The sequence below is a fragment of the Thamnophis elegans genome, chromosome 14, assembly GCF_009769535.1.
Source record: "Thamnophis elegans isolate rThaEle1 chromosome 14, rThaEle1.pri, whole genome shotgun sequence".
NCBI classification, from domain to species: domain Eukaryota; kingdom Metazoa; phylum Chordata; class Lepidosauria; order Squamata; family Colubridae; genus Thamnophis; species Thamnophis elegans.
In genome coordinates, this window is record NC_045554.1 from 31,420,306 (window position 1) to 31,440,852 (window position 20,547).

The 20,547-nt window shown below is 40.2% G+C and overlaps 1 protein-coding gene across 2 annotated transcripts in view; it reads left to right on the plus strand.

The window, feature by feature from the left end:
- MAF (MAF bZIP transcription factor) overlaps positions 1-20,547 on the plus strand; it is a 256,983-nt gene that overhangs the window by 28,064 nt on the left and 208,372 nt on the right. The window contains exon 3 of one of the 2 annotated variants that reach the window (XM_032230506.1): positions 17,097-17,293. The exons of the other annotated variant lie outside the window; for it this stretch is intronic. The gene's annotated coding sequence lies outside the window, so the exon portion shown is untranslated. Of the gene's footprint in view, positions 1-17,096; positions 17,294-20,547 lie in introns of those variants that run through there. 2 annotated transcript variants of the gene reach the window in all.

The window sequence follows — 20,547 nt, forward strand, 5'->3', positions numbered from 1 at the left end:
ACAGTGAGAATAATTCATCAGGGGAACGGCTTGCTTCCAGAAGTTGTGGGTGATCCATCATTGGAGGTTTTTGAGGAGAACGTGGACAGCCATTTGCCTGGAATGGTATAAGATCTCCTGATTGAGCAGGGGGTTGATCTAGAAGACCTCCAAGGTCTTTCTTTGTTCATCTGTATTTTTTGTGTGTACTAATGGGACAAGGTTGTGTGCCATATATACATGATGGAGAACCTATGGCATGCATGCCAGAACTGGCATGCAGAACCCTCTCTGTGGGCATACATGCCATCACCAGCTGCTCTTCTGGTTTCTGGCACCAGCCAACTGGTCTTTGTGGGCACCGGAGCACTGGAAAACAGCCCCCCAAATGCCCCCAAAACAGGCCATTTTGGCCCAGAAAACCACATGAAAACAGCCCATTTTCTGGCCTGTTTTTTGCCTGTTTTCCGGGGCATTTTTCAGGCTGTTTTTGGGCCATTTTCAGACCACTTTCTGGTGCTCTGGCATCTACGAAGACCAGCTGAGCTGCACATGCACTCCGGTTTGGGCATTCGGTGCTGAAAAGGTTCACCATCACTGCCATATATCAATGAGCTTCATGTAAGGATGTGGGAGCAGAACACTGTTTTGGATGTAGAGAAATGTACATATCAGTGTAAATCCCCTTGCTTTGAGGGAGAGGATTAAAAACCCCTCAGTAACGTCAAACCATTGTCAAAAGGTGAGCGTAAACTTGAATGAAATTTCTATGCCCTTGAAAACACTTTCCTCTTGGTACGTACTGAACTCGTTGGTCAATGTTGACAGAGGTCAGGCTGTCTTTATCACTTTTTTCCCTTTTCATTTTTGAGCCAAACAGAAAAAAGAATCCATTTCTTTTGCAATATCCATTCCTAAAGTTCAAGCTGTTTTCATAAAGTCATAGAATCCTAAAAAAGAATGGGCTGTTGCGGTTACCAAATCTATATCTTGGCATGCTTCGGGAATCCACATTAAAGCTTTCGCCTAACTTCTCTATGAAGGTATACAGCAAAGTGTTGGATTGGTTTAAAGATAGTTTCCCTAGTCTTTACCTGAGAATCTGCCCTTTTTGACTTAAGGCCATTACCCAGAGCAATGAGGACAAGTTCTAGCCTTCTCCTGTGTGTTTGAGATGATGATGAATTGAGAGATTTAGAGATTTTAGAGATTTTATTAATATTTATAGGCCGCCCTTTTCCCTGAGGGGACTCAGGGCGGCTTACATAAAATAGGGAAGGGAGGGTACAAGACAATAAACGCAAAACAATACATAAGAGTAAAATAGTACACAACATTCATTCATCATTCGGGTGGGGACAGATTATCTTTATCCCCAGGCCTGACGGGCTAGCCAGGTCTTAAGGGCTGTGCGGAAGGTCTGAACGGTGGTGAGGGTACGAATCTCCACGGGGAGATCGTTCCAAAGGGTCGGAGCTACTACTGAGAAGGCTCTCCTCCGTGTGGTTGCCAGTCGACACTGACTGGCAGATGGAACTCGGAGGAGGCCTAATCTATGCGATCTTATTGGTCGCAAGGAGGTAATTGGCAGGAGGCGGTCTTTCAAGTATTGACAAAATTGACACTTTTGAATTGTAGTGCTGGTGTAATTACTGTGTATACCATAGACAACCAGAGTAGGTAACAGAGAGTTAAACCAGACCCATCAATAGAAGCTAAAATCATAAGACTTCCTCTGACTTACTTTGGCCATGCCATGCTTGCAAATTCAACGGAGAAGGCAATGATAATAGGAATGGTTGGAAGACAAAGAAGGGGCAAGCAAAAAACACACTGGCTTGATAATGTCAAATCTGGTGCAAAGATGAACATACAACAATTGAAAGAAGCTGTGTTTGAAAGGGTAGCATGGAGAGCACTTGCCTATAAAGCTACCATGTCGGATCAGAGAGCCCATTGTTGAAATTTTTGAAGCCTATTCCTTGATAAGAACCTAGATCTACAGCATGATTTGTTCAGTTTCTCTTAAGGCTGGCTGGGGAATTCTGAGAGTTGAAGTCCATATCTCTTTAAGCTGCTGAGGTTGAAAAACACAGCTCCAAAAATTAGCCCAGCTTTTATCAAGAAGGGCAAAGACAAAATGATAAAAGATCCTCTTGAAGAACATATCCCTTGGCCAACGCTGCTTCTCTGAAGAATTACAGACAGTCGTTGACTTACACATTTGGGGCCAGAATTTCTGTTACTAAACAAAGTGGTGGTTAAGGGAACCACACACAGTTTTTTAAGTTTGGGTCCCGTGGTTGTTAAGCTAATCGCTGTAGCCGTGAAGTGAATTACACGGTTGTTAAATTCCATCATTAACTTTGTTTGTTGGAAGTGGCTGGGAAAGTTGCCTGGGACACTGCAACCCTTGCTGGTTACTAAGTGCCCAAATTTTGAAAAGCTGTCAGGTGCAAGAAGTCAGAGACTAAAACAGAGTTCAAAAGTACTACAAGTTTATGTCATGCCACATGTGCACAAGAGTCTGAACTACTAACGGTCAAGGTGAATTGATGCCAGATAAGAGTCAATGGACTTGTGGAGGTGCAGAGACTTCAAACTAATGATGCATTTGACCCCGCCCTCAGACTCAGCCTGATTGCCTCCTACATCATTTGAGCATAGGTGTTGTGGCCCACCAGCAGCCAGCGGCCAGCGGAGCTGGCAGCAGATTCAGACAGTGAGGAGGTTGGGGAGGAACATGGGCCAGTTCTGGAGTCTGGAGAAGGCTCTGATGGGGGCTCTGTGTCAGAGGCAGAGACAGGGCCAGAGCCGTATGCCAGTTATTAGCTGCCTTCAGAGTCAGACATCAGGGAGACAAAAGAACAGCTGGAGCTTCTTCCCAGTGTGCGCATGCACAGAGTTGTCAGACAAAAGGAACAGCTAAAGAACAGGGGTCAACTTGGAAGTGAGGCCGCAGGTAGATGATGAATGGCCCCTCCCAGAGGAAATAAAAGAGAAGCGAAAGGGGAGTGGAGTTTGCAGGAGACAATTAGTTCACTTAATTGGTTCTTGACTCTCCAAGACTGCTTGCCAAGTTTTGCAGATATCAGCCTGGCAGGTCTCCAAACCAGATAAGGTCTGTGACTGTAAATCCTCCCTTGAAAGACTTTGCCGGATGTGAATGAGCAGAATTAATGGTAAATTAATAAAAGGGTTTATTGTTGGGACAAGGAGTTTGCTTCATGCTCTCGGGAAGCCTCGGTCAGAACAATAGGGATCTGCCAGTGGTAGAGATGTGAAGACCAGTTGTAACAGCGCTTTTGTCTGTGCTGTTGTAACTTTGAACAGTCACTAGGTGAATGCTTGTAAGTTGAGGACTGTCTGTACTAAAAATATTGAAACATGTACAGAGACACATGTACAACTGGACCAGAGCGTCTGTGAACCGTGACTGAAGTTTTCCAGGAGAAATTCAACTGATCATCACTTAAAGGCAGCTGCAACTCTTGCAAAATGACTTGAGGTGGAAAACTTCCTGTTGCTCCTTTGCAGATATTAGAAGCTCATTAAGAGTTGGCAAGAGCACCCTGCAGCTTAATCGCCAGTCAGTCGGCTGGGGAGAAAATGGGAAGGGAGAGGGAGGGTTTTTTTTCTTCTCCACCCAAAAAGGATCAACATTTTTCTAAAATACAGCAAAACACCGTATTTCTTTCATTCCAGGTGCACTTAGCTACATTCCTTTCTTTCAGCCATTGCTCTTGCAAAGCAGAAAGGACCATCTGAAATGGGACAAGGAAAAAGGAGAAACAGCCAAATAGGGGATAGGAAAGCAAGTCCTCTTGTGTGCTGGTGTTATCTAGATCTTACTACAGGCATGCCAACTACCCAAGAACGATTGGTTAATTTTGGTGAGTGCAATAGCTACAGCTTAAAGGAGGAAATGATCTCCCAGCCATTGGGCTCTCTGTTAACCTTGGGGCGTGTCCCCTGCTCTTCCCTTGCTTCAGCTGCTTGGGATGGTTGCTAGGTGACAGGGTTAGAGATGTGGATTTCCACCTCAAGCAATCTTGGTAGTTTTAAGGTTATATAATTCCACCCTCCCCCCCCCCCAAGTGACAGTTGTAAGCCACAGAGATGATTTCAAGGCCATCCTCCCCCTCAAATCATGTACTCCAAATACGTGTGCTGACTTTCAAAAACTGAGATGCTAATTGGAATCAGTTAATTATGCAGGAAGGTTTTCCATTTTTTTAAAAATCTACATCTCTAACCAAGAGAGAAGGAAAAGTAGACAGCAGGTTTGGGAGTGGTACATGGGTCTATGTATATCATCTGTACTTTTGGGCAACAGCTTTAGCTCTGTGGTTTTTTTTTAGTGCCATGAATTAATCCCAGACGTTTTCTTTGCAAGATTTTGGAAGGGGTTTGCCATGACCTCCTTTCCAGGACTGGCCCAAGGTCACCCAAGACTAGACCCCACAATCTCTTGGTTCTAACCTGCTGTTTTAAATTTGAGACCAAATTGGCTCTCACTTTTTCTAGTAGTAGATGTGATTATATGAACAATGCTAAGTATGGGCATCAGAGGTGGGTTTCTACTGGTTCGCACCCATTTGGGCAAACCAGTAGCGGTAATTTGGCCTGGGTCACAGAACGGCAGCGACCCAGGCTGGCCACGCCCCCGAACCAGTTACCTGGTTGCCTCTGCTATTGCCAGCATGTTTTTTAGAAGTTTTTCATATTCTTCATGCATGCGCAGAACAATTTACAGTAAACTGTGCACACACGCGCAAAGCACATCTGGCACCTGTGCGTGCAAAGTGCGCGCAAAGCGAACTGGTAGCAATGCCAATAGGAACCCACCTCTGATGGGCATATTACAGTTCCTTCTTTTACATCCTTAAATAAAGACAAAAATACATTTACTGCATAGAAACTACCATTCACATACCAAGACTTGTAGTAGCAACAGTCATCCTTTTACATATTTACAAACTTTTATATTATTACAAGGTTTGTTCACACTTGTGTTGATCTTGTGAAGACCTCGCCAATGTGTTTGTTTAGATTTACAAAGTTTACACTGCATTTGTTTCAGATTTCAGCTGTGTTTATTTTCCGCTCGTTGTACCTACAGCTGTACATTTAATATATCAATGTTAGTATACCAGTACTACTAGTAATAATAATTATGCTGTTCTGAATTTGTTTGTGTCTTGGTGGTACAAGAATTAGAAGAATATTTATTTTGCATATTTGTGTATGCAAGTATGCTTATATAAGGCATATTTTCACATACAAAATAAATGAAAGAGACAATATGCATTCTGCTTTTTTTCTGTTCAAGGCTTAAAATGTTTCAGATGTTCAGATTTTAAGAGATAGTGCTGTGTTTACTTAATTTATGGGAATTGTGAGAGTCAATTCTAGTATACAGATTTGTTGTCAAGTGTATCTCTATAGAGGTGAGGGAGCAAAAAAAAACACCCTGTATTTTTTCAATAGAGTTTTGAATTTCTGAATTAATAACCCCACTACAGTAATCTCTGCCACTCCTTAAATTAATGCAGTGTTTAAATAAAAGGGAAATGTAATGTTTGCTTAGCTTGATCCCCACTTTTGTAGAATACTACCAAACATAAGGATTAAAAAAAATGAAGATGTTTTTCTGTATTCAGATGTACCATTACTTTTTTGTAGTTCCTGGAATGCTGATCTTGATTAAATTTTTGGCCCTTTATTACTATTGCTTTCTTGCACATTTGACATGAAGCAAATAAGACTTTTGCATTTACCATATGCAGATGGAGATTAATGGTGAATTTCGCAAGTAAAATATTATAACTTTATGACATAAGAAAGCAAGGGATAGGGAGGGGAAGAGAGAGATAAGTTTTTGGTTTTGTTTTTAAAATCTTTAAAATCTTTTTTTTGTCAATTTACATCATTTATACTAACTTAGGAAACTTCTGAAATTCCAGAATTCCCCTTTACACTGTGGGAAGTATTTTTATGCTGGCAGAGCACATCTACGTGAAGAAATGTAAATTATTTCTTTGAACATTTAATTTGGATTAAGAATGGCTTTTCTTAACAGGTCAATTAACCAGTGGAATGGCTTGCCTTCAGAAGTTGTGGGTACTCCATCACTGGAGGTTTCTAAGAAGATACTGGACAGTCACTTGTCTGGAATGATATACGGTTTCCTGCTTGAGGAGAGGGTTGGACTAGAAGACCTCCAAGGTCTCTTCCTACTCTGTTATTTGGGTATTCTGACTAATTTTATCCTTTGTCTCTCCCTCTCCATTTTTCATTTCATTAAGATGGTGGGAAAAGAGTACATGTGTCTATGCATATACAAACCACACATACAGAACAATTGTTAATGAATCTCATTAAGCAAATCATAACTTCACAGTTCGAATCATTTGAAAAAAAAATGCAGAAATATGATCAAGACTGCATTTGAATTGCTAATAGCGGTTCTGCATACTTTTAAACTTTCTGGGCAAAGAAAACACATTGGCACCAGCATTTCAAATTTTAAAATCAAAAACATTTACAGGTAGTTCTCAATATACAAATGTTTGCTTAGTGACTACTGGAAGTTACAATGGCACTGAAATGAGTGACTTATGACCACTTACCATTACTGCAACATCCCTGTGGTCACATGATCAAAATTTGGACGCTTGGCAACTGATTCACATTTATGCCAATTGCAGCGTACTGGATTGTGTGATCACCTTTTGTGACCTTCTGACAAGCAAAGTCACTAAGCTGCGGTGGCGCAGTGGTTAGAGTGCAGTACTGCAGGCTACTTCTGCTGCTTGCCAGCTGCCAGCAGTTTGCCAATTCGAATCTCACCAGGGTCAAGGTTGACTCAGCCTTCCATCCCTCCGAGGTGGGTAAAATGAGGACCCAGATTCTCGGGGGTAAGAGGCTGACTCTGTAAACCACTTAGAGAGGGTTGTAAAGTACTGTGAAGTAGTATATAAGATTAAGTGCTATTGCTGTTGCTAATGGGGAAACCAGATTCAGTTAGTAGCCACGTTACTGATTTAACTGCAGTGATTCCCTTAACAAATGTGGCAAGAAGTGTCATAAAATAGGGCAAAATTCACTTAACAACTGTGGCACATAGCTACAGAAATTTTGTTCTCTATTGTGGTCAGAAGCCAAAGAATACCTGTATTTTTTATTTTTTTGTCTTTTGCAATCAAAATCAGAATGGACTCAGAGGGTTTATAGTTTATATTCAATCCCAAATTTAGCATTCATTGATTAAATCTCTTTATGGACCTCCAGCCCTCTCAACTCCTGGCAAATAGATGGGGAAGAAATGGAGGTAGTGACAGATTTTATTTTCCTGGGCTTCAAGATCACCGCAGATGGGGACTGCAGCCAAGAAATTAAAAGGCACTAGCTTCTGGTGAGAAAGTTATGGCAAATCTAGACAGCATACTAAAAAGCAGAGACATCACTCTGCCAACAAAAGTGTGCATAGTCAAGGCTATGGTTTTCCCAGTTGCAATGGATGGCTGTGAAGGTTGGACCATAAGGAAGGCTGAGAGCTAAAGAATTGAGGCCTTTGAACTTTGGTGCTGGAGAAGACTCCTGTGAGTCCCTTGGACTGCAAGGCAATGCAACCGGTCAGTCCTAGAGGAGATCAGCCCTGACTGCTCTTTAGAAGGCCAGATCCTGAAGAGGAAACTCAAATACTTTGGCCACCTAATGAGAAGGAAGGACTCACTGGAGAAGAGCCTCATGCTGGGAAAGATTGAGGGCAAAAGAAGAAAGGGACGACAGAGAATGAGGTGGCTGGATGGAGTTGCCAAAACAGTCGGTGAACTTAAATAAACTCCAGATCAGTGTTTTTCAACCACTGTGCCGCGGCACACTAGTGTGCCATGACATAGTGTAAGGTGTGCCGTGGGAAAATTACTTTATATATAGTCAATATAGGCATAGAGTTAATTTTTTTTAACATTTTCTAATGGTGGTGTGCCTCGTGATTTTTTTCATGAAAAAAGTGTGCCTTTGCACAAAAAAAGTTGAAAAACACTGCTCCAGATGATGGTAGAGGACAGAAAGGCCTGGAGGAATGTTGTCCATGGGGTCATGATGAGTCAGACACAACATCGCAACTAACAACAACAATGGACCCCTGGAAGTTGTTGGACTTATTTTCAGCTTCAAATCCTCTCCTAGAAAGATTCTCCACCTTGACTCAGTTCTCTTTCGCTTAGAATTCTCTTCCCTCCCCAGGGCAGTCCATTTAGAAAGGAATGTTTATGAGAAGTGCCTGTCAGATGGCATTTTTACAGGTGCTTCAACCCAAAGGTGAAATATAAAGGCATGCCTTCCCCACACAGGGCTGTAGCTACATGAAAAAGTTCTTCCCTTGTTAGCTTGATAAATAATTTTACCGGCTAGAACCTGCTGGATTTTTATGTCGGCTGTCTGTTTTTACTTGCTGCAATAAATTCCAGCACTTGGTGGGCTCAGAAACATAAACGCATAGCAGCTTCTCCTTCGGGTGAGCTGTTGCCTAAAATATTCCAGTTTTTTATTTTCATTTTTAGCTCGCCACTTAAGTTGGGGTTTGTATACAGGTGGTGGGAATGGTGTGTTACAGTGAAGTACTTTGAATTGCAAATGGCTGAATAAAATACAGTCATCTTGGACACTTCTCAATTGTAAAAAGTAAGATCCCCTCAGATAGAATTCTAGCCATTCCAGACAGAAAAGTTTGCAGAAAAATATCTGCAGCATTGGCCAAAATGGTGCCTTTTTCATGAGCACACCAAGGATCTTAAGTACTGTAACTCTGTCACCTTTAGCAAATGTTGTGATATACACTATAGACACACCTCAATCATATATGCCTAAAACTACACTGGTTTGTTGTTGTGGGAAAAATAGGAAGTAGGAGTATTATGTATGTTCATTGCTTTGAGTTACTTATGAAGTAATAAAGGCAGAACAAAAATCTAAGGAATAAAAACAAAATGTTTTTTAAAAAAATTTGCTCTGAACACTGAACAGGACAGAATAATAGAGTTGGAAGGGATTTTGGAGGTCTTCTAGTTCAACCCCCTGCACAAGCAGGAGATCTATACCATTTCAGACAAATGGCTGTCCACCTCTTCTTTAAATCCACCAATGATGGAGCACCCACAACTTCTGAAGGCAACCAGTTCCATTGGTTAATTGTTTTCACTGTCAGGAAATTTTTCCTTAGATCTAGGTTGCTTCTTTCCTTGATTATTTTCCATTCATTGCTTATTGTCCTGCCTTCTGGAATTTTCGTCTTAAGCAATAACCATGGGTAGCTCACAAATAACTAACAAAAAACCCCATAAAATATAAAAACATAATATAGATACTTTTGTTGCTTCCAAACATACCACAATACCACCCATCTACAGAAAACCCTACTGGATTTTAGCCTCCAGCTAACACTTATGACATTTCCCCCCCCCCCCCATTTTGACCTAACCTTTCATGACATTGTTGAAAGTTGGCATGTCACTCCTGGGGTTCTCCATTTGGCACCTAGTAGAAGGATAAGCTAGCATTGGTGGGGCTCCAATGATATATTTCCAGGAATTAGAAAAGGGACATCCATTGTTTGCCAAACCAGAGAGGAAATTTTGAGTTCCACCTGTATGCTTCTAACGTCTCTCATTCTTCATGAATTGCCTTATTTTCATTCTTGCTTGCCAGAGGCTTATGATTTTTTTTCTTTCTTGTATGCCAGGTTCCTGTGCTTATCTTTTTTTAAAATAGCCCTTTTTTCCAGTTAAGCTTCTTAATTTTTTTTTTCCAATTAGGGATCGGGAAAACATGTTACTGTTAGCTAATTCTCTGTTGATCACAGCACTGTTAAAGGCACACTGGCAGAGGATGGCTATAAATTAGCAATCCTGTAAACATTCATTTGTTTTCAAGATAGCCCATTACACATCAGTTTATGAAGCACACATGTGTCATTTAACTGACAAAACAGTTTCCTTTTTATCATTAATTTACTTGCTCATACCATGGAAAGAAAACCAGCGATTCCTATGTTTATAAAAAGATGGACTGTATCAATCAAATAAAGACAGTGATAAATCAGAATGAGATCCCATGAAGTAGCAGTTCTGTGGTAAATTTGGAAGGCCCAAATAAATTTAATATGCTCACCTAAACAACAACCAACTTTATTAAATAAGACATCTAGGGGCCTCAGATACAAGCTGTATTTCTATACTAAAACATTTTTTAAAACAAAAAAAAGTCTTACAATAGCTTTTGGAAGTGTTAAATTAAGCAAAGGACACAAAGTAGTAAGATTTGGTCAATATTCTAGCTGTTTTCTAAATAGCTTGGTCTGCAGTGTATTGACAGCAAAAACCAGAATGATTGACAGAAGGACAAGATATATGAGCAGATATATTTGCACAAGTAAATATAGTTGGCATACATATATACACAAATCAGGGATGTCTGTAATGATGGAATAGAATCATTAAAGAAAAAATGCCAAAGGAGGGAACAAATGAAATGTAAATGACAAAAATATACATTTAAATAATTAAACTGAATTACTGAATTGCCTTATAGTGAATTGTTCCATGGTACGTGGGCTGTGGCGAACTTCCCATAGCACATTGGCCATGGTGAATTGGATGTGGCAAGTTGTCTAATCTCGTGTACAAATGCATAGTCTTTGTCACTATAGTATTACTTCCTAGCATGATTTGATTGCTTATTTGTACCCTATGACTATCATTAAGTACCTTATGATTCGTGATGAATGTATCTTTTCTTTTATGTACAGTGAGAGCATATGCACCAACAACAAATTCCTTGTGTGTGCAATCACAATTGGCCAATAAAGAATTCTATTCTATTCTATTCTATTCTATTCTAATTCTAATTCTAATTCTAATTCTAATTCTAATTCTAATTCTAATTCTAATTCTAATTCTAATTCTAATTCTAATTCTAATTCTAATTCTAATTCTAATTCTAATTCTAATTCTAATTCTAATTCTAATTCTAATTCTAATTCTAATTCTAATTCTAATTCTAATTCTAATTCTAATTCTAATTCTAATTCTAATTCTAATTCTAATTCTATTCTTCCTGGAGTCCCTAACCCTAACCCAACTAGATACAGAGGATGCTTTCATGGTGGGCTGAAACCCATCACCTATATTAGGCTGGTTCAATGTGGATCAACACTTCTACAGGCCTTTTTGCACATGGGGATTAGACATTTCAGAACCAAAGAATCCCTGTTAAAACCAGAACTCTGGGTTTGCATTTCATTCCTATCAGGAGTAGAAATTTGTTTTGTTTCTCAAAGAAATAGAATAGACCACCTGATTATAATGAAGGGGAAAATGTTGTCCTTTTTTTGAAAGCAATTCATTTGCTTTCTTGGATGATTAATGAATTAAAGATAGAGTATATTTTTTATAGCCTGATTACCTTTGTGCAATAAATCTAAACACTAGTATCTGCCAATACTGAAAAACTAGCCTATTTTTCCTCTTTTTAAAAAGCACTACAAGCTAAGTTGGACTTCTTATCTCTCCAGTTTTTAAGAAAATAAGATATATTTTTGGCATCATATTACCATGTTTCTTGAAATCCAAACCATAAAGGAAATAAATTAGTTGGAGAAGTAGCATAAAATGGTTATACAGAAGTTTTTACTTCTGCTCCGTTTGCAAAAGGAAGAGCTAAAGATTGAAATCCTGTGGAAATAAGCAATAATAGAATGTGTGCATGTGTACTTATACACACACGTACACACAGACCTGGAATAAATCAGGTGGAGAGAATAGGTTTATGCTCTACCTGAGTTCCTCCAATATATTTATTCTCCACTTGATTTCTTTCAATTTTTAAAACCTTTAACATGGGATTGGATAAGGAAGAATGATGTCTGTTTGAATGTTTCCTATAGTTGTGCAGTGTACTGGAGTTGATGTTGCGGTGACACAAATGTCCAATGTCTTTTTGCGAGGAGATTTCATGCCATTTAACGGAATTGTGTTGAACATTGTGTGAATAATTGCAATTACAGACAGAAGGAAAGAGGATTAGAGTGATCATTATCAAGCATTTCAATGCCAGGAGACACTATCTGTGAAATTTGTTCAGCTTCCTATGCTACCCTAGACTAAACTTTGGGGTTTCTTGGTAACCTCTTCCATGGCTGTCAACCATCCCATTTAGTCATCTAGCAAAGAAAGCCAAGACAGTGGTTTTGAACCAAGACTGAACTTGGTTGTTTTTTTGTAGATTTTTCGTTACCCAAATTCAGTAACATTATCAGTGCACTGCAATGGGCTGGTGATGTTACCTAGTTTGGGTCATGAAATGTTTGCAAGAAAACAACCAAGCTTAGGGAGCACCAAAGACCCCACAGTTGTTGTTGTTGTTGTTGCTGTAGTTGTAGTAGTAGTAGTAGTTCTTCTTCTTCTTCTTCTTCTCCTTCTCCTCCTCCTTCTTCCTTCCTTTCTTCTTCTTCTTCTTCTTCTTTTCTTCTTCTTCTCCTTCTTCTTCTTCCTTACTCCTTCCCCCCTTCCCCCCTCCTCCTCCTTAAAGTTGAGCCAATCCTCCAATGAGGATAAATAAAATCTTTCTTGACTCAAGCTGAATTCCAGGTCTACTTAGATGCACTGAAGTTGTTTTCTTGACAACAATGTAGAGGTGGATTACCATTGGTACCTAACAGGCCTGACCCTGCTTAGCTTTAGGATCAATCTGTTCTGACCTAGGCTTCCCCAAAAAGCACGAGGCAGAGCCCTGGTCCTGACAAAACCCCTTTTGTTAAACAAATATGAATTTTTCTCATTCACATTCAGCAAGGCCTGGCAAACAGTCTTTCAAAGGAATATTTATGACTACAGAACTTATCTATCTTGGAAAGCTGCCATGTAAATATTTTCCCAAATGTGCTGCTGTGCAAGGAAAGACTGGGCACACAGCTTAGAGAACATAGCTGTTCCTTTGCCTCACTGCTGTCTAGCTCCGTAGGCACCTGATCACTGCCAGACGGCCTCAGCCCCATATCTGCCTCCAATGCAGAGTCCTCGTCCAATGCAGAGTCCTTCCCCAGCCTCCAGGACTGGCCCATGCTCCTCCCCAACCTCCTCGCTGTCCGACTCTGCTGCCAGCTCTGCTGGCCTCTGGCTAGCCACAATACAACCAAGGTTGAACTTAATCACCAAGCAAGAGGCCAGAGAACAACAGTCATCCCGCTGGCTTTCTTGAACTCGTGGTCTCCTGGTTTCTAGCCTTAATCACTAGATCACACTGGCTTTCTCTTAATGCTTGCTTTGGGGAGTGGGATAAAGTGCATTCATAAAAGTTTTTATTCTGTAACATTAAGAACTTAAGAGTGTATATTTGGAAGCCACCCAGTTTGGAGAAGTCTTCACTTAGCCATAAAATGGTGTGTTTAGTTTGGCTCGTTGTGCTACTTGAACTCAGCCAGGGTGATTTATTTTTTTAAAAAAATCAAGGTTAAACCATGGCTCAGCAGGATGCATGAATCAATTCCATATCGTCTACTTTAATCAACCCACAAGCATTTCCATATTAGCATTTTCTGCCAGTTACGCGATTCTAGTATGCATTTTTAGTGAAGTAGGTTTTCCAGGAAACTTTGCATTGTAATTTTTGGAAGGAAGCAGCTCTGAAAATCAGAATGATTTGCATGTGTTAATTTTTTTAGACAATTTTCAAAGGGAGGATTTAGGAGGAATGCTGTCTGTGCAATGTTGTGAATGAAATTTGGAAAGAATACTGGTTGAAAACACACTTACACATTTGTCCAAAGTATCCCTTTTCAAATTTTGAATAGAAACTCTCTTCTGGAAAAATTAAGCAGTGGGATAACTTCCAGGAAAAAAAAACTTTGGGTTGAAAGATTTCCTGCACTGTTAGCCTCATGGTGTGTGCATTATAACTAGTTGTGACATGCATATATTGGATTAGCCTGATTAAGATTTCCAGATGTTCCATAACCCTATCACATTTATGGCACTGGTTAGTCTCTTTTAATTGTACAGGTAGCCGTTGACATACCACCATTTATTTAGTGACCTTTCAAAGTTACAATGGTACTGAAAAAAGTGATTTATGACTATTTTTCACACTTGCGACCACTGCACCATCCTCATGGTCACGTGATCAAAATTCAGACCCTTGGCACAGAGGTGGGTTGCTCCCAATTTTTACCACCAGTTCGCTTAGTGTGCCTTCATGGTTCACAGAACAATTTACAGTGAAATGTGTACACGAACGCACTACTAAACAACATGCTGGCAAAAGCAGTGGCAACTGGGGAACCGGTTCAGGGGCATGGCCAGCAGCTGGGTCTCTGCCGGTTCTGTGACCCAGGCCAAAATATCACTACCGGTTCTGCCAAACCGGACTGAACCAGGAGCAACCCACCTCTGGCTTGGCAGCTGGCTCAAATTTATAAGGGCTGGAGTGTCCCAGGGTCATGTGATCATCCTCTGTGACCTTCTGACAAGCAAAGTCAATGAGGATGTCATTGATTTTACAACCATGTTACTAAGTCAACAACTGCCATGATTCATTTAGCAACCGGGGCACAAATGGTCATAAAATGGGGCAAAATTCACTTAACAATTACATCACTTAGCAACAGAAATATTGGACTCAATTGTGGTCAAGGGATTACCTGTACTTGCTTCCCAGAACTCATCATGAACTGGGCTTATGTCAACATACAGAGTCTCCTGCTCTATATGCCATACAAATCCAAGCAGGGTTGTAGGAAAAGCTACATCCTTTAGCAGATGTTTGCTACACCGATAACTAGCATTGCTAGCATTGCTTTTTGAGTTCCGCAGATGTTACATATTGGCAAGCACCCCTTAATTTTTGCTACGGTATTGTTGCATCTTTTATCCATCTGTGTCCTGTCTTCTACTGCTTAAAAACTAAGAGATCTTTTTGGATAACATTCTATGTTAGCTTTATAATATATCCTGGCGATTTCAAGGTGATTAATGTTAGTCTGTATACCCCAGTTTGAATGGTTTCTTTATACCGTGTGGAATTCAGTTCTTGAATTCTCTGCCCCCAGCTGTGAGAGTACCCAGTCATTTAGATCATTTTAAAAGAGTGAAAGAATTCATGGAGAATTAGGCTATCAGGGGATATTAGCCTTGATGGGTCACCTATGACTTCCTGTGTTACCAAAAAATATAACCAAAATAACAGGTGTTGAAGAGTAGCAGCAGAAAACGGCAATTGCTCTGTTATCCATGCTTGTAACTTTTTTGTAACTTAACTGAACACCGAGGTACGAAATGATGATAATAGGTAGACTTTATATCACACACACTCACTTATTTACATGTCCATTAGAATGATGATTGGGACGCGGTGGCTCAGTGGCTAAGACTGTGTCCTCGTTACTTGTCCCAGCTTCTGACAACCTAGCAGTTCAAAAGCACATAAAAATGCAGGTAGAAAAATAGGGACCACCTTTGGTGGGAAGGTAACAGCGTTCCATGTGCCTTCGTCGTCTAGTCATGCCAGCCACATGACCACAGAGATGTCTTCGGGCAGCGCTGGCTCTTCGGCTTTGAAACGGAGATGAGGACTGCCTCCTAGAGTCAGGAATGACTACCACATATGTGTGAGGGGAACCTTTACCTATAAGTCCATCAGCTCAATTGAACTTTTACAGCCCTTTAGGAAGGAGATTATGATCAAGAAAAAGACAGCATTTGCAACTCAAGCTAAGAAAAATCCAAAGTCTCTTGTCTGCTTTAAATGTTTTTTTCCCCTCTCCTCTCCTCCTCTCAACAGTAACTGCAGAGAAAATGCAGGCAATTTCCTTATTTTTAAACATGTTCCCTTGGATTTAAATTTCTGGACTGCTTGTCTCTTGGCTGTTTTTCTTCTTCAAGCTGTTTTAAGCCATTAAGATTCAAAGGATAAGTGTTTCTTTTTCTTTTTTTTCCAAATATGAATTATTTCTTTCAGAAATGACACTATTTGGCACAATCAAGCACCGAAGAGAAAGAAAAGAAAGAAGTAAAATCACTACAGATTGTTTAGACAGCTTTCAAGAAGCAGTGTATTCATGTCTTCAGACTTTTGAAATGCAATTGATTGGGCTTTTATTTTCCAGTAGAAAACCATGTCTATATTCAGATAGACGTATTTGAAAGTAATGCTCAGGGTTCTTAAATAGTTTAACATCCTGATTCAGTCTTCCCACCATTTTAATGAGGGTTTAGCTACTCACTCTCACCAGAAACTAAATTAATGCTATTTTTATAACGTCAAATCAATGAAATAATAGTGAGATTCACACACACACACACACACACACGGTGTTTCCCCTCTCTTCCCATTCAGCCGGCATCTGTTCCTTATTTGGAGTATAGATTCTAATGCACAGTTCCTTGCGACAGCTATGAGGTAAAAGTTGAGACGGGTGTCACTGTTCATTAATAGATCATTATCATCAACTCCTAGGTCTGCAGCTCAGCAGAAGTAACTATACATTGCTGTCACCTCCAATATCTTTTTCAGAAGAACAGATACGGATGATTTACATGACACAAAACAAGGGCTTAATTTCTCAAAATTGAAATGCTCTCATTATAAGCTGATCAGAGGCGCCATCCTATTTTACAGGGTGATGGCAAAGAAGCTGTAGCGCATATATATATATATATATATATATATATATATATATGTATATGTATATGTATATGTATATGTATATGTATATGTATATGTATATGTATATGTATATGTATATGTATATGTATATGTATATGTATATGTATATGTATATGTATATGTATATGTATATACGTACGTACGTACATACATACATACATACATACATACATACATATACATATACATATACATATACATATACATATACATATACATATACATATACATATACATATACATATACATATACATATACATATACATATACATATACATATATATATATATATATATATATATATATATATATATATATATTTCTTTCATATTTTGACGGATCCATCTTTCTGAATTCAAGGTCTTGAGATATATTTGTTCATGTCTCCTAGAATTCCTGTTCAGGGAGCAATTGGATGCCCTTTGGACTACATTTACACAGGTGCTGTTCCTGATTCCTGTCCTCCTTCCTCAGATCCACTAGACAATCTCTGATGGATACCATCCAGCCTCTGTTTGAAACCGTTAAGACTGCAATGAACTGTTGTGACCTAGGATTCCCAAGAGCATGAAGCAAACTCCTTGTCCCGACAAAAAAACTATTTTATTAATTTACTGTGAATTCTGCTCATTCACATCCAGCAAAGTCTTTCAAGGGAGGATTTATGGTCACAGACCTTATCTGGCTTGGATATCTGCAAAACTCAACAAGGAGCCTCCGAGAGTCACGAACCAATTAGGCGAACTAATTGTCTCCTGCAAACTCCACTCTCCTTTCACTCCTCTTTCATTTCCTCTGGGAGAGGCCATTCATTATCCATCTGTGGCCTTACTCCCAAGTCGCCCCTGTTCTTTAACTGTTCCCTTTGTCTGGCAACTCTGTGCATGCACACACTGGGAAGAAGCTCCAGCTGTTCGTTTGTCTCCCTGATGTCTGACTCTGAAGGCAGAGTCATAACTGGCATAGGGCTCTGGCCCCCTCTCTGCCTCTACACAGAGCCCCCATCAGAGCCTTCTCTAGACTCCAGGACTGGCCCATGTTCCTCCCCAACCTCCTCACTGTCTGAATCTGCTGCCAGCTCCGCTGGCCACTGGTGGGCCACAACATGAACTCAGTTCATTAAGAACCCTGATGCCGCAGTGGTTAGAATGCATTATTGCAGACTAACTCTGCTCACTGCCAGGAGTTTGATCCTGACTGGCTCAAGGTTGGCTCAGCCTTCCATCCTTCTGAGGTTGGTAAAATGGGGAACCAGATTGTTGGAGGCAATAGAGAAAGCTTTAAAGCACTATGAATTGGTGTATAAGTCTAGGTGTCATTGCTGTTATGTGGCAGACAGTTCCATTGGCTCAAATTGTGAAGAAGTGCCTGCTAATATATAGCCTGAATTTACTTCCTTGTCATTTCAGTCCACTGTTTCTGAATTGGCCATCTTAGGCCATAGAAGATAATCTCTTCCTCCTATGTGATAACCCTTTAGTCATTTACTGTGAAGACTGTTATCTTATCATCCTTCAGTCTTCATCTGTATTATCTGTTTCATACGTTTCTCCTATTTCCATATTTTACAAAAGAAAATCAAATCCTTGGATTTAAATATGTTAATATACAGCTTAAACCTATTTTATCTTGAAATGCTAATCTCTAAAATTTAAGAGATTTTGCGCACTAAAGCCTGCTTTTTATACTAGTCCAGGAGATATGGATAAATTTAGTTGATACTGGACTATACAAATATCACTGTGTTCGTTCAGCTGATATAGGGCCGCACAGACTATCCCCCTCCCCAATGAGCTTTACATTGGCTATAAAGATTCACAGACCTCTGCCTAGGCTGCAGCATTTTGGATCCATAGGTGATGGCGGCAGTGAGAAGATTGAATCCTAGCCCAATCTAACTATACTACTAAGGATTTACAACTGCAAATTGAAATGTACATTTCCTCCAAGGATCCATATCCTCAAGGGATGAATAACTAAGGGTCCTATTTCAAAAAGTTTATGAGAATGGGTCATCTTCTTGTGCCATATCTGTTGTCGGACATTGGCGATCATGTTGCCAATCCTATTTTTGTCAACAACCGCTTGAAAAAGTGCTGCTGAGTTTTGTCCAAACCGGTCCCTTAGGTTTTGAAGCCATGATGTTCTTCTTCTGTCTGGACCTTGTTTGCCTTCAATTTTTCCCTGGAGGATTAAGTGAAGGATGATGTATTTTTCTGGGTGTCGCATCCATGTCCAAAATATTCTAAATTTCACTTTTTAATGGCTTTGATGATTTTCCTTGGCTTCCCAGGCGTCTTATCACCTCCTCATTCGTGATTTGTGAATTGGTGCAGGACATAAACTAAAATTAATGTAAACTGTAATGTCTTGCTCAATTAAATGCTATTATTGTGTATTTAATAGTTCCCTTCTGTCATGATAACTGACATTCAGGGGCAACTTCTCAGGCCTCAAGTTTTGCATCTCAAATTGTTTAAATTTCATTGTGCCCTAGATTGAATTCTCTGATCCAGATACCCCATAATTGTCTTCTGGATCTTTTTTAGAAATAAGTCTTGTTGACTTCTTCTGTACGCATGTGTAAATAAAAATTCAATAAACGAAGCATCCCTTATGTTGAGGGTTTGTATGTCTCCATGAGTAACAGAACCAGGGGTGGGCTTCAAAAGTTTTAGCAAGGGGTTCTCTGCCTGGTTGCTGTATTGGCATGATCATGCTGGGTGTGGCCTAGTTGGCCACCTGCACCACCAGGGGGGTGTTTATGTCCTCCCTGGGCTCCGGAGGCTTTTTTTGAGCTGCCAGGAGGGCGAAAACAGCCTCCCCAGGCTCCAGAGGCCCTCTGGAGGTCCGAAACAGGACTATTCTGGCCTTCCTGAACTTCCTGAAGGGGTAGGTCCCTTTTTTCTCCCTCCCTGAGCTCCGCACATGCCCTGCACTTATCTGTATCTAAAACGGGCCACGTGAGGACTCCTGGGAGGGGAGGAATGGGTGAGGCCAGCCAGGAATGAGATTTGGGGGTCTCCAAACTGCACAGAATCTTAGCTAGAGGTTCTCCCAAACCCCTGCCAACCTGCAGCAGCCCACCCCCCAAAAACTGGGGGTAGTCTTCAAAATTCTTTGAGATCACAAAGAATGTAGACTGCTTCTTCTGGAATGTTTTTAATGGTGAACCAAATCTGTTATCCATTTCTCATTTGACTAATATCTCACCCGATTTCTTCTAACCTGTCAACTGTCCAACCAACCACATGACACTGAAATACCTAAAGTAAAGGAAAAATGATAAACTCGTCTCTGGCTTCAGATTGTCATGCACCGGTACTCTTAGTTAGAGGAATGTACCTTATTTAGATTGATTTAAAAGTTCATTTAAAAACTACAGTGAGTTCAGGGTGAAGTTGTCAGACTGCTAACTATGATTAGGGATTACAACTAGGACCTTCATAAGAAGGTGCTTGCTTCACATTTTAACACAAAATTGCCTAATTTTAACATGAAATTGCCTAATTTGCCGATGCTGGAATATATAGTTGAAATGGAATGGGCTTGTACACGAAACCACCTTTTTTCTCTACTCTTGTAATGCAGTATACATTTCAAAAGTTCATATGCTACGATGCAAAGATAGCTGCATCTAGCACTAGCAAAAATGGCTTAGAAAAGGACTTGCATTTGGAAAAGGATACTAAAATTGCTAGGTTCAACAAACAAAACACTTCAAAATGTAGGCATGTTTTATGCCATGGGCCCTCAAACTATGGCCTACAGGCTGCATGTGGCCCGCCAAAGCCATTAATCTGGCCCGCACTGGATCACAAGGCTGCCCATCCACATCGCTC